The sequence below is a fragment of the Odocoileus virginianus genome, chromosome 4 (genome assembly GCF_023699985.2).
Source record: "Odocoileus virginianus isolate 20LAN1187 ecotype Illinois chromosome 4, Ovbor_1.2, whole genome shotgun sequence".
NCBI lineage: Eukaryota > Metazoa > Chordata > Mammalia > Artiodactyla > Cervidae > Odocoileus > Odocoileus virginianus.
In genome coordinates, this window is record NC_069677.1 from 10,176,404 (window position 1) to 10,191,373 (window position 14,970).

Here is a 14,970-nt window from a genome sequence, read left to right on the forward strand (position 1 = left end):
GGTTTATATCCTAGTGAGAGGAGATAGTGCTTATCATTATTATTTATTGACACAATGCCCAATAAATAATGAGCAGTGGAATAGTGACTTTTTGGTGGTCAAGGGCCTCTCTGAGAGGGTGACATTTGAACAGAGATCTAGAAGACATGAAAAAAGACAGTCTTACGAATGCTGTGGTTGAAGATCAAAGTGTGGTAGATGCATTAACCTGGCCTGGAGTAGTGAATGGTGATTTAGGGATAGTTATGGGAAATGTGAGATAATTAGTGTGGGGCCATATCCTAGATCTCCCTGAAAGTTCAGGTCGAGGGATGTCACTTTGATTATGATGTAATAAGTTTAGGAAACTGTTATTGCAGGTTTGAGGAAAATGGCTTTATAAAAAACAACACTGAGACAGTGAAATATAGGGTGAAATGGAAAAAAACAAAAACAAAAACAAAAAAAGAAATATAGGATGAAATGGAAAGTCTGAGCAGAGGAGAGAAGTCAACTTGTAATTAGGGCCTGAACTAGTAACATAAAAGTGCAAATGAAAAAGAAAATGCCAGCCAGAAAGATACTTCAGAAGAAGAATGGTTGAGCCTGATAAGATAGAATATCAGAGATGAAGAGAAGAAAGGGATGAAGTTGACCTGGAATTGGAATAGGACAGAATGAGATCTTTGGAAAGGGTTGCTTATGTGGTGAGGAAGAAGAGAGAGACAGTGAAGCTCCATTTTGATCATTTTAATTCAGGTTATGATAAGATGTTCAGTTGAAGTGGTAGAGATATTTTTGAGTTATTTACATAGAAACTGAAACTGTGAAGGTAGACATGCCTACTGAGTTTCAGAGAGGCCCAGAAGAGAACCTTAAAGAAGGTCCTTATTTACTTGGATTACCTAGGATCATGAGCACTGTCTTTACTTGGTCTTTCTGAGAGTTTTAGCTAGAAAATGTGGTGGTGGTCATGGTGGCTAAAATACATCTAAAATGATATCTTAGTCTACTTCTATATTTTAAAGAAAAAGCCTGAAACCTTAAAATATTTCATAGGCTCTTTTAGTGTCCTGGGTTTATCATCCTGAGTTCCAGTTGTTGTATAGTGCCAAGATAGATTGGTTTGAGTATGTATTAATTCTAGCAGATATCCTGGACTCTAAAAAAACCAAAAGCTTGTTTGCAAATGCTTTTTGTTCCTCTGCCTTATTGGTTTAAAAGGAGAGTAGAATGTGGTGACATTTTAGCACTCTTCTAGTGCTCAATGCTGTTTAATTGTTGTGAATTCTAGATTTTGTATTATTTGCATGCATGTTACTCCACAAAGGATGTGAGGCAATTAAAAAAAATTCAAGAGTACAGTTAAGAGAATCATATGAAAGAAAAAATAAAGATAGACTAATAAACTAAAGTAACATATCCTTTTAGAGATGCAAACTACATAGTCCATTCATTTTTTTAGAAAAAGATGGCAAACATTGTTCTGAACTTCCTTGGGGCCAAAACAACGGGGGATATGGGTCTTTTATGGGATTCACAGTATCCATTGGATAAAAACATTGTTTCTCATGTTGCTGAAACCTGATGTACATAGAGACAGAATTTGGATTGTATTCTTCCAGCAGCCATACCATGAGCTTTTTATGATTTTTCTTATAATATTCCTTAGTGTAAGCAAATAGTTTGATGCAAAAAGCAATTTATTAGGGACATTAGGAGTCAGGTGAATCAGCAGAAGTCTAATCAGCCTGATCTAAGAATATAATTTAGAAATGTCTAAAGGACTAAATAGATTACATGGCCCCCAGAACCACATATAGAAAAATCTCTTTGTGTATTTTTATAGCCAAGTTTTAAGAAAGGTTTGAATAACAGAGAATTTTTAGTTCTAGTTCCTGACAACCTGGATTTCATATATTTTCTTTTACTGATTAGAAGTCTTATTAGTTGATTTCTAGTTCACTGAGGTTTTTAATGCTTTATGACAACAAATTTAGCCTGAAATACATAAAATTGGAAATTTATGTGTTACCTGACATATTTAAAATTCTCACATGACACCTCTTTTTCTAACCACCATGAGTTTGCCAGATAAAACCCAAAGATCTGTAGTAGTAGTTGCAGCACAACATGAAACTGGCAACACTCTGTACTTTCTTTTCTTTTTTTTTTTATTTTATTTTTTCCATTTATTTTTATTAGTTGGAGGCTTATTACTTTACAACATTGCAGTGGTTTTTTTAATACATTGAAATGAATTAGCCATGGATTTACATGTATTACCCATCCCGGTCCCCCCTCCCACCTCCCTCTCCACCCCATCCCTCTGGGTCTTCCCAGTGCACCAGGCCCGAGCACTTGTCTCATGCATCCAACCTGGGCTGGTGATCTGTTTCACCCTAGATATACATGTTTCGATGCTGTTCTCTTGAAACATCCCACCCTTGCCTTCTCCCACAGAGTCCACAAGTCTGTTCTATACATCTGAGTCTCTTTTTCCTTTTTTGCATATAGGGTTATCGTTACCATCTTTCTAAATTCCATATATATGTGTTAGTATACTGTAATGGTCTTTATCTTTCTGGCTTACTTCGCTCTGTATAATGGGCTCCAGTTTCATCCATCTCATCAGAACTGATTCAAATGAATTCTTTTTAATGACTGAGTAATATTCCATGGTGTATATGTACCACAGCTTCCTCATCCATTCGTCTGCTGATGGGCATCTAGGTTGTTTCCATGTCCTGGCTATTATAAACAGTGCTGCGTTGAACATTGGGGTGCACGTGTCTCTTTCAGATCTGGTTTCCTCAGTGTGTATGCCCAGAAGTGGTATTGCTGGGTCATATGGCAGTTCTATTTTCAGCTTTTTAAGGAATCTCCACACTGTTTTCCATAGTGGCTGTACTAATTTGCATTCCCACCAACAGTGTAAGAGGGTTCCCTTTTCTCCACACCCTCTCCAGCATTTATTGCTTGTAGACTTTTGGATAGCAGCCATCCTGACTGGCGTGTAATGGTATCTCATTGTGGTTTTGATTTGCATTTCTCTGATAATGAGTGATGTTGAGCATCTTTTCATGTGTTTTTTAGCCATCTGTATGTCTTCCTTGGAGAAATGTCTGTTTAGTTCTTTGGCCCATTTTTTGATTGGGTCATTTATTTTTCTGGAATTGAGCTGCAGGAGTTGCTTGTATATTTTTGAGATTAATCCTTTGTCTGTTGCTTCATTTGCTATTATTTTCTCCCAATCTGAGGGCTGTCTTTTCACCTTGCTTATAGTTTCCTTTGTTGTGCAAAAGCTTTTAAGTTTCATTAGGTCCCATTTGTTTATTTTTGCTTTTGTTTCTAAAATTCTGGGATGTGGGTCATAGAGGATCCTGCTGTGATTTATGTCGGAGAGTGTTTTGCCTATGTTCTCCTCTAGGAGTTTTATAGTTTCTGGTCTTACATTTAGATCTTTAATCCATTTTGAGTTTATTTTTGTGTATGGTGTTAGAAAGTGTTCTAGTTTCATTCTTTTACAGGTGGTTGACCAGTTTTCCCAGCACCACTTGTTAAAGAGGTTGTCTTTTTTCCATTGTATATCCTTGCCTCCTTTGTCGAAGATAAGGTGACCATAGGTTCGTGGATTTATCTCTGGGCTTTCTATTCTGTTCCATTGATCTATATTTCTGTCTTTGTGCCAGTACCATACTGTCTTGATGACTGTGGCTTTGTAGTATAGTCTGAAGTCAGGCAGGTTGATTCCTCCAGTTCCATTCTTCTTTCTCAAGGTTACTTTGGCTACTTGAGGTTTTTTGTATTTCCATACAAATTGTGAAATTATTTGTTCTAGTTCTGTGAAAAATACCGTTGGTAGTTTGATAGGGATTGCATTGAATCTATAGATTGCTTTGGGTAGTATAGCCATTTTGACAATATTGATTCTTCCAATCCATGAACACGGTATATTTCTCCATCTGTTTGTGTCCTCTTTGATTTCTTTCATCAGTGTTTTATAGTTTTCTATGTATAGGTCTTTTGTTTCTTTAGGTAGATATACTCCTAAGTATTTTATTCTTTTTGTTGCAGTGGTGAATGGTATTGTTTCCTTAATTTCTCTTTCTGTTTTCTCATTGTTAGTGTATAGGAATGCAAGAGATTTCTGTGTGTTCATTTTATATCCTGCAACTTTACTGTATTCGTTGATTAGTAATTTTCTGGTAGAGTCTTTAGGGTTTTCTATGTAGAGGATCATGTCATCTGCAAACAGAGAGAGTTTCACTTCTTTTCCTATCTGAATTCCTTTTACTTCTTTTTCTGCCCTGATTGCTGTGGCCAACACTTCCAAAACTATGTTGAATAGTAGTGGTGAGAGTGGGCACCCTTGTCTTGTTCCTGATTTCAGGGGAAATGCTTTCAATTTTTCACCATTGAGGGTGATGCTTGCTGTGGTTTTGTCATATATAGCTTTTATTATGTTGAGGTATGTTCCCTCTATTCCTGCTTTTTGGAGAGTTTTAATCATAAATGGATGTTGAATTTTGTCAAAGGCTTTTTCTGCATCTATTGAGATAATCATATGGTTTTTATCTTTCAATTTGTTAATGTGGTGTATTACATTGATTGATTTGTGGATATTAAAGAATCCTTGCATTCCTGGGATAAAGCCCACTTGGTCATGGTGTATGATTTTTTTAATATGTTGTTGGATTCTGTTTGCTAGAATTTCGTTAAGGATTTTTGCATCTATGTTCATCAGTGATATTGGCCTGTAGTTTTCTTTTTTTGTGGCATCTTTGTCTGGTTTTGGAATTAGGGTGATGGTGGCCTCATAGAATGAGTTTGGAAGTTTACCTTCTTCTGCAATTTTCTGGAAGAGTTTGAGTAAGATAGGTGTTAGCTCTTCTCTAAATTTTTGGTAGAATTCAGCTGTGAAGCCATCTGGTCCTGGGCTTTTGTTTGCTGGAAGATTTTCTGATTACAGTTTCGATTTCCTTGCTTGTGATGGGTTTGTTAAGATCTTCTATTTCTTCCTGGTTCAGTTTTGGAAAGTTATACTTCTCTAAGAATTTGTCCATTTCTTCCAAGTTGTCCATTTTATTGGCATAGAGCTGCTGGTAGTAGTCTCTTATGATCCTTTGTATTTCAGTGTTGTCTGTTGTGATCTCTCCATTTTCGTTTCTAATTTTGTTAATTTGGTTCTTCTCCCTTTGTTTCTTAATGAGTCTTGCTAATGGTTTGTCAATTTTGTTTATTTTTTCAAAAAACCAGCTTTTAGCTTTGTTGATTTTTGCTATGGTCTCTCTAGTTTCTTTTGCATTTATTTCTGCCCTAATTTTTAAGATTTCTTTCCTTCTACTAACCCTGGGGTTCTTCATTTCTTCCTTCTCTATTTGCTTTAGGTGTAGAGTTAGGTTATTTATTTGACTTTTTTCTTGTTTCTTGAGGTAGGCCTGTAATGCTGTGAATCTTCCCCTTAGCACTGCTTTTACAGTGTCCCATAGGTTTTGGGTTGTTGTGTTTTCATTTTCATTCATTTCTATGCATATTTTGATTTCTTTTTTGATTTCTTCTATGATTTGTTGGTTATTCAGAAGCGTGTTGTTTAGCCTCCATATGTTTGAATTTTTAATAATTTTTTTCCTGTAATTGAGATCTAATCTTACTGCACTGTGGTCAGAAAAGATGACTGGAATGATTTCAGTTTTCTTGAATTTGTCAAGACTAGATTTATGGCCCAGGGTGTGATCTATTCTGGAGAAGGTTCCATGTGCACTTGAGAAAAAGGTGAAGTTGATTGTTTTGGGGTGAAACGTCCTATAGATGTCAGTAAGGTCTAGCTGGTCCATTGTGTCCTTTAAAGTTTGTGTTTCCTTGTTCATTTTCTGTTTAGTTGATCTATCCATAGTTGTGAGTGGGGTATTAAAGTCTCCTACTATTATTGTGTTACTATTAATTTCCTCTTTCATAGTCGTTAGTGTTTGCCTTACATATTGTGGTGCTCCTATGTTGGGTGCATATATATTTATAATTGTTATCTCTTCTTCTTGGATTGATCCTTTGATCATTATGTAGTGTCCATCTTTGTCTCTTTTCACAGCCTTTATTTGAAAGTCTATTTTATCTGATATGAGTATTGCGACTCCTGCTTTGTTTTGGTCTCCGTTTGCGTGGAATATTTTTTTCCAGCCCTTCACTTTTAGTCTGCATGTGTCCCTTGTTTTGAGGTGGGTCTCTTGTAGACAGCATATATAGGGGTCTTGCTTTTGTATCCATTCAGCCAGCCTTTGTCTTTTGGTTGGGGCATCCAACCCATTTACAGTTAAGGTAATTATTGATAGGTATGGTCCTGTTGCCATTTATTTTGTTGTTTGGGGTTCACGTTTATACCACCTTTCTGTGTTTCCTGTCTAGAGAAGATCCTTTAGTATTTGTTGAAGAGCTGGTTTGGTGGTGCTGAATTCTCTCAGCTTTTGCTTGTCTGTAAAGCTTTTGAGTTCTCCTTCATATCTGAATGAGATCCTTGCTGGGTAGAGTAATCTAGGTTGTAGGTTATTCTCTTTCATTACTTTAAGTATGTCCTGCCATTCCCTTCTGGCCTGAAGGGTTTCTATTGATAGATCAGCTGTTATCCTTATGGGAATCCCTTTGTGTGTTATTTGTTGTTTCTCCCTTGCTGCTTTTAATAATTTGTTCTTTGTGTTTGATCTGTGTTAATTTGATTAATTTGTGTCTTGGGGTGTTTCGCCTTGGGTTTATCCTGTTTGGGATTCTATGGGTTTCTTGGACTTGGGTGGCTACTTCCTTCCCCATTTTAGGGAAGTTTTCAGCTATTATCTCCTCGAGTAACTTCTCATGGCCTTTCTTTTTGTCTTCTTCTTCTGGGACTCCTATGATTCGAATGTTGGGGCGTTTCACATTGTCCCAGAGGTCCCTGAGGTTGTCCTCATTTCTTTTGATTCTTTTTTCTTCTCTGCTTCATTTATTTCCACCATTTTATCTTCTAACTCACTTATCCTATCTTCTGTCTCTGTTATTCTACTCATGGTTCCCTCCAGAGTGTTTTTGATCTCATTTATTTCATTATTAATTTTTAATTGACTTTTTAAAATTTCTTCTAGGTCCTTGTTAAACCTTTCTTGCATCTTCTCAATCTTTGTCTCCAGGCTATTTATTTGTAACTCCATTTTGTTTTCAAGATTTTGGATCATTTTTATTATCATTATTCTAAGTTCTTTCTCAGGTAGATTCCCTATTTCCTCCTCTTTTGTTTGACTTGGTGGGCTTTTTTCATGTTCCTTTACCTGTTGGGTATTTCTCTGCCTTTTCATCTTGTTTAGATTGCTGTGTCTGGAGTGGGCTTTCTGTATTCTTGTGGTCTGAGGTTCCTTTTTATTGTGGAGGTTTCACCCAGTGGGTGGGGTTGGACGATTGGTTTGTCAAGGTTTCCTGGTTAGGGAAGCTTATGTCAGCGTTCTGGTGCGTGGAATTGGATTTCTTCTCTCTGGAGTGCAATGGAATGTCCAGAAATGAGTTTTGCGATGGGTCTTTGTGTTAGGTGTGACTTTGGAGAGCCTGTATGTTGACACTCAGGTCTATGTTCCTGCATTGCTAAAGAATTTGCGTGGTATGTCTTGTACTAGAGCTTACTGGCTCTTGGGTGGTGGTTGGTTTTAGTGTAGGTATGGAAGGTTTTGGATGGTCTCTTATTCCTTAATGTTCCGTGTAGTCAGGAGTTTTCTGGTTTTCTCAGGTTTTGGGCTTAAGTCTCCTGCCTCTGGATTTCAGTTTTATTCTTCCAATAGTCTCAAGACTTCTCCAACTATACAGCACTGATAATAAAACTTCTAGGTTAATGGTGAAAAGATTCTCCACCATGAGAGACAACCAGAGAGATTCACAGAGTTACATGAAGAATAGGAGAGGGAGGAAGGAGATAGAGGTGAGCAGGAGGAGAAAAGGGGGACTCAAGAGGAGAGAGACAGATCTACGCAGTTATCTGTTCCCAAAGTGTTCTCTGTAGCCCAGACACCCACAAAGATTCACAGAATTGGATTGGGAAGAGAAGGGGAATGGAGGAAATAGAGGTATTCTGAGGTAGAAAACAGAGAGTCAAAAGTGGGAGAGTAATCACCACACTCCTGAATAGAAATGGGAACTGAATATTGGATTCTTAAATGTCCAAAATTTATATCACATACTGAAAAACAAAGATTAAAAATCTAGTGTAGAGGTTAGACTCTTTGAAATACAATATTTAAAAACAAACACAAAAACACAAAAAAAATTTAGAAATGTATACGAAGTTTGGTTTAAAAATAGGGTTTCTCTCTTTTTTTTTGGGCAAGGTTATAGTGAAATGAAAATGAAAATTAAGGAATAATAGAGGAGTATTAGAGGACTTTAAAAGGAAATAGAAGAGAAAAACAAGAAAAATAAAAAAAGAAAAAAAAATTTTTTTTCCTAATTAAAAAAAATCGTAAAAATATATGAAAATGAAAGTTGAGGAGTAATGGGGGAGTAATAGGGAATTTTAAAAGAAAATAAAAGAGAAAAAATTTTAAAAAAAGGAAAGAAAAAATTTTTTTTTTAATTAAAAAAAAAAATATATATATCTAGGAATTTCTCTGGAGTTGTTGCGGTCAGTGTAGGTTCAGTTCAATTTCAGATAGCTCCTCTTTCCAACTTACACTTGTAGATATCTGTAGGCCCCTTCCGGTGTAGTCGGTGTTACCTTCAGGGATTTTAATCTGTTGCACTGGACCTTTCTCAAGAGGTTCCCTTTGTTTATTTTGGCTTCTCTTCCGTGTCTAATTTCCGCCCTGACACAGGCGGGCGGAGGTGATCTCTTATTTAGGTTCGCTAGTTCAGTTTAGTCCTGCTACGGGGAGGGCGGGGCGCTGCAGACAGATACTGCTTTGTGTGGCTAGCACTCACCGGCCACACTGTGTTTGCCCCGCTCACGGGTGTCAGTGCTTTCCCCGTCTACACTGCTCAGGCTCCCGGCTGCTCTATGTGGAGCGGGCCCTGCGTTGAGTGCGGTTCCAGTTTTCGGGTACTCCACAAAAGCGCGGATTCGGTTGCGCCTGCGTTTTGTGCCTTTCCTGGCCTGAGCGGTTCAGGCAGCCAGGGGCTTGGGCGTACTCTGCCTGGGTGCAGCGCGCCTTTTCCCTCCGCGTCGAGCGGCCCAGGCAGCCAGAGGCTTGGGCGCAATCTCCCCGGGTACGGCGTGCTTTTCCCCTCCGCGGCCCCAGCGCGCGCCGCCAGTCAGGTCTCAGGAAGTCTTTAGATAGGAACCGGGGGCCTGTTTGCAGTGTGGGAGGGGGTGGCTTCTCAGGGGCTGAGTTTGCCCTTTTCCCCTTCCCTCTGCCTCCTACCTCCAGCGGCGATGAGCCGGCTCTTCTCTGGACTTTCTCAGTCCCTTAGTTTTGCGAACCGCAGGCAGTGTGTTCCAGCCAGTTAATTTTGTCCCACCGTTTAAAAAAAGCTCCCTCTGATTGCTCTCAGGGTAATCTCCTTACCCTAAGCAATGCCGCCCGCTCCTCTCCGTTCCGCCCCTGCTTGTTGCTGGCGGGTGCGGGCGTCTGGGGTACTTTTCTGCTGGGAGTTGCTTTTAGGCACGTAATCTGTGGGCCTTATTTAATTTTTCCTCCCAGTTAGATTGCCGAAAACTTCCCCGAGTCCCGCCAGTGCGAGGGTTTCCTGGTGATTGGAAACTTCCTCTATTAAGACTCCCTTCCTGGGACGGATCTCCCTCCGTAGCTCTTTTGTCTCCCTTTTTATCTTTTATATTTTGTCCTACCTCCCTTTGAAGACAATGGGCTGCTTTTCTGGGCGCCTGATGTCCTCTACTAGCGATCAGAAGTTGTTTTGTGAAATTTGCTCAGCGTTCAAATGTTCTTTCGATGAATTTGTAGGGGAGAAAGTGGTCTCCCCGTCCTATTTCTCCGCCATCTTGGCTCCTCCCCCCCACTCTGTACTTTCTTAGCCATATTTCTAAATACTTCTCTTTCTTTCAAAGCTCCACCTATAGCCTGTGTCTTTTGAGTCACCTGCCTCATTACTAGTGTTTGATTTCTCTAGTAACCTCACTACCTTCACAGATTGCCTGTAGAACTTGTTGACTGGCCTTTTCACCATTTTTTTTTCTTATTAATATTTTTTAGAATTTCTATATCCACTCTAAAACTACGTTGTAACTCATTGAGATAATTGACCTGCCCTGGCTTGTGTTATTTTAGATTCCTCACCTCTAAGCATTGTGGTTTTCAGATTTTTACAGAAATTGAAGTGCTCTTTGCAGAATACCCCTGAGAAGCCAAACCAAGTGTCAAATTATGTGCTAAATCAGATGGTACTCACCTTAGATTCTAGTTGAATAGGTAGAGGAAGTTCAAAGTTTTAAGAAAAAAATAGGTGAATAACATTTAAAACTGAGAAAATTCTTTTAATTTTCTCCCCCTATGTATTGGATAAAAGATAAATTTCAATAGATTGTAGTATCTGAATAATGCAGCTCAGCTAATGGTTCTGTGGAGCCTGGCTTGGGGTGGCACAGTGCCATGCACGTATCATAGTAGCTGCTACATGAGGGGCGGTTGTTTGGCATGGCAGCAGTCAGAGTGCAATGGGGTTAAGTCTTCATTTTCTCTTAATTCTTCAACTTGACTAATTGATTGGGGTGGGGGTGGGGGGTGTATAATCCAGTTTTGTGATTTCTTTTCGCATTGCATAGTGATAGTATAATTCTCTGTATAAAATTTTAAGGAATTCATCTGTTTTATTAATTGAAGGATACTTTCCTTAAATTATAGTGTTTAATAGATAAACTTATATTACTACTTAGGGAACAACAGTGACTCACACAATAATTATTAACCATATGGAAATTAAGTTGTATTTTATGAAATCTTAAAACTTGAAATTGGGTTTAGGTGTTTAAAAAGTATAGTTGTACATTTTGAAATCTCTTTAAACGTTGAGACACTGATCTCATGAAAAGACAAACCCTTTGGAAGGTCAGTCATACTTTGAAGTGAGTTTAGTGCAAGTGAAATTCCTTAGTTCTTTCATAGCAAATTCATTTGAAGTCTGCTATTGGCTGTGAACTTCATAGGTTCTCTCCTTACCTGTGGAGTCACTTTCTTCATATTTGTCCCCAAACTGCTGCTACCAACCAGGAATGCTGTCTTAGACTTATCTATCTTTTTGTTTTTATTTCTGGCATTCCTTTCATACTTTGGTTGTATTTTCTGATTACAGGAGTAACAACTTCATCAATGACCCAGTTATTAAGTACCTGCAGTTGCCAGGCACAATTAGTTACAGTAGATCCTCTACATGTGAATGAGTTCCATTCTGAAAGCATGTTTGTGAGTCCAATAAAGTTAGCCTAGGTACTCAGCTAACACAATCAGCTGTATACCACTGCTTTTATGCTTGCTTCTGGACATCCTCAACTTGAAGTAAAGATACTATACTATTGTACTCTAAAATACACAAAAACCCAGCCACTTGTAGAGGATGCATGCATATTACATTGTATGCAGACATGTGAACTAACTTACATGATTAGACATGTAAGCACGTTTGCATCTTTGAAAGTTTGCAACTTGAAGGTTTGTATGTAAGGGATTTACTGTGCTTTTCATTAAATTTGGCAGCTGCTCTGTGAATGACTTTTAAATAGAACTTTTCCCCGTTGTCAAGGGCAAAAACACAACTCACACTTGCTTACGCAAAAAATGGTATTCTGCAGGATAGGCCAGATTCCTAGTTGGATGGAGCCAGGGACTTAGATGTTACCAGGAATTGTTCTCTCATTTCTCCAGTCTTTTCTTTTGCAGATAGATGTTCTGCACATATTGGAAAACACTGTACGGTAGCTTCAGGCTTACTTCATTACAGCTGGGTGACCCCGCCGCCTCCATGTTTCAAGAAAAGAACCTCAATTGGCCTTGTTGTGTCGTGGCGCATTTCTGGACTAACTTTGTCCTTGGAGGTACTCTTAGTTGGCTGATCTGGTACATACCCATCTGGTTGGTGGGGAACTTTATCAAAGCCATATGGAATAGGTAGTGGGGCTGGAGGTAGTTCCCCAAAGGAAAGGGGTGAAGGGATGCTGGGCAGATAGCTGTATAGTACTACCACTCCTATTGTACAGATGAGGGGACTGAGACTTAGGGGTGTAAAGAAACTTGTTCAAAGACACAGAGCTAATAAATTGTATACCTCACGTACAGTCTTTAGGGTTGCTCAGAGGGTAAAGTGTCTGCCTGCAATGAGGGAGACTCAGATTTGATACCTGGATCAGGAAGGTCCCCTGGAGAAGGAAATGGCAACCCACTCCAGTATTCTTGCCTGGAAAATCCCAAGGATGGAGAAGCATGGTAGGCTACAGTCCATGGGGTCACAAAGAGTTGGACACGACTGAGTGACTTCACTTTCTTTTTCTTTTCTTTATTCACATTAATCTCTGGTAAAAGAGGGAGTTACCTCCCTTTACCCTTAACCTCTTTCTTGACAAAGTGCCTTCCTAATTCTTTTCATTTTATGGACAGAGAAATTAACTAGGGAAGAGTATTAAGTGAAACTATCCCCCCTCCCTTTTTTGGTTGAAAAACAGTGAGGAATAGAGCATATATAAAGTCTAAAATTGATGAGAAAACATCAATTTTAGGTGTTTGGTGGGGGCGGGGGATGTAGCAGGGGAATGCAAGCCACCCAGTAGTTACCAGGCTACTTGGGAGAAGAAGATAACCTGTGTTTAGTCTCATTACTAGCATCATATTACTTTTCTACTGTTTATTATGGTAAGATCCACAGCTTTTCAGCTCCATGTATGTTAAATAGGCTCTTATGAACTGATCTAGAAATCTAGTTACTCTTACAGTGCAGTTTCTGTAGGTGTAGTAAACGTCTGAAATACAGCTAACAGGCAAATAAGAGGCTGTCAGTGGTTGGTTATCTAAAAGAAGTTAGGATCTTTATTCCCTGGAATGTGAAGGTGTAAAGGTGTTAGGGTTAGTGGGAACAGGTAAATCAGGAGATAGATTAACTCTGCAGAAAAAGAAAATGAAGGCTGTCAAAGGCAACGTTTGTATTCAAGGTTCTGATGGTGTAATCATCTTCAGTCACTTAAAATCATCTGATTCTCCTTTTGTTTTTGTTTAGTTGCTAAGTCATGTCCATCTCTTCTGTGACCCCATAGACTTGCAAGATGACCCCCTGGGTCAGCAAGATCCAAGAAGGGAATGGCAATCTACTCCAGTATTTTTGCATGGAGAATTCCATTGATAGAGTAGCTTGGCAATTTACAGTCCATAGGATTGCAAAGAGTCATACACAACTGAATGTCTAACGCTTTCACTTATTTTCTCCAAGGCATCTTCCTGACCCAGGGATTGAACCGTGTCTCCTGCATTGTCAGGCGGATTCTTTACCACTGAGCCACCAGGAAGGCCCAGTTCTTCTTTAGCTTACTGTTATAAGTTGCTATCACCTGACATATTACATATTAATACATATTTTCTTATATAATGAGGTTTAAGTTAGTAATGAAAATGGGTCTTTTATTTATGGGACAGTGTATTTATGATTTAGCTCTTCACCATTGGAGGATAATTAAAGGTTGGTTACGTAAGAGAGGAGTAAGAAAATATGAAATTCCTGGTAGAATGTGGAGCATGGCAGATGCTCATTATTACTTAGTTCTCTTTCTGGTTCTTGTCATCGTACTGTCACTGTACTGTCCCTCTGGTAGAAAGTCTTGTTTTCACTTTGTTTCTTATCATATATATTTGGTGATAACAAATTCATAAGGTATACTCAATTTCATAACATCAAACCATTTTTTATGTTTAAAACTTTAAAATCATTATTTTAGGAAATGGAATGCAGTGTGGAAGGTTTTTTTTCTTAGGAGTTTTAAATGTAGATTAGAGGTTTCATGTCCCACTGGAGAACTTTTCTTCACCTAGGAAAGCTATTTACTTGGTAAACATGGCTACAAAGGATGAGCAGATTTTCTGTGTGCAATGGTACAATTGCAGAATGAAAACTATCAGTTCAGTTCAGTTCGGTCACTCAGTCGTGTATGACTCTTTGTGACCCCATGGCCAGCATCGCACCAGGCTTCCCTGTCCATCATCAACTCCTGGAGCTTTCTCAAACTCATATCCATCAAGTTGGTGATGCCATCCAGCCAACTCATCCTCTGTCGTCCCCTTCTCCTCCTACCTTCAATCTTTCCCAGTGTCAGGGTCTTTTCAGATGAGTCAGTTCTTTGTATCAGATAGCTAAATTATTGGAGTTTCAGTCTCAGCATCAGTCCTTCAAATGAATATTCAGAACTGATTTCCTTTAGGATGGACTGGTTGGATCTCCTTGCAGTCCAAGGGACTCTCAAGAGTCTTCAACATCACAGTTCAAAAGCATCAATTCTTCAACACTCAGCTTTCTTTATGGTCCAACTCCATATGTGACTACTCAAAAAACCATAGCTTTGACTAGACAAACCTTTGACAAAGGCAAAGTAATGTCTCTGCTTTTTAATATGCTGTCTAGGTTGCTCACAGCTTTTCTTCCAAGGAGCCAGTGTCGTTTAATTTCATGGCTGCAGTCACCATCTGCAGTGGTTTTGGACCCAAGAAACTAAAATATGTCACTGTTTTCACTGTTTCCCCATCTATTTGCCATGAAGTAATTGGACCACATGCCATGATCATAGTTTTTTACATGTTGAATTTTAAGCCATCTCTCCTCTTTTCACTCTCCTCTTTCACTTTCATCAAGAGGCTCTTTAGTTCTTCTTTGCTTTCTGCCATTAGGGTGGTGTCATCTGCATATCTGAGGTTATTGATATTTCTCCTGGCAATCTTGATTCCAGCTTGTGCTTCATCCAGCCTGGTATTTCACATGATATACTCTGCATGTAAGTTAAATAAGCAAGGTGACAATATACAGCCTTGATGTACTCCTTTCCTGATTTGGAACCAGTCCGTT

The 14,970-nt window shown here is 38.9% G+C and overlaps 1 protein-coding gene across 2 annotated transcripts in view; it reads left to right on the plus strand.

The window, feature by feature from the left end:
* SEC22A (SEC22 homolog A, vesicle trafficking protein) overlaps nt 1-14,970 on the plus strand; it is a 94,360-nt gene that overhangs the window by 14,973 nt on the left and 64,417 nt on the right. The window lies entirely within an intron of this gene.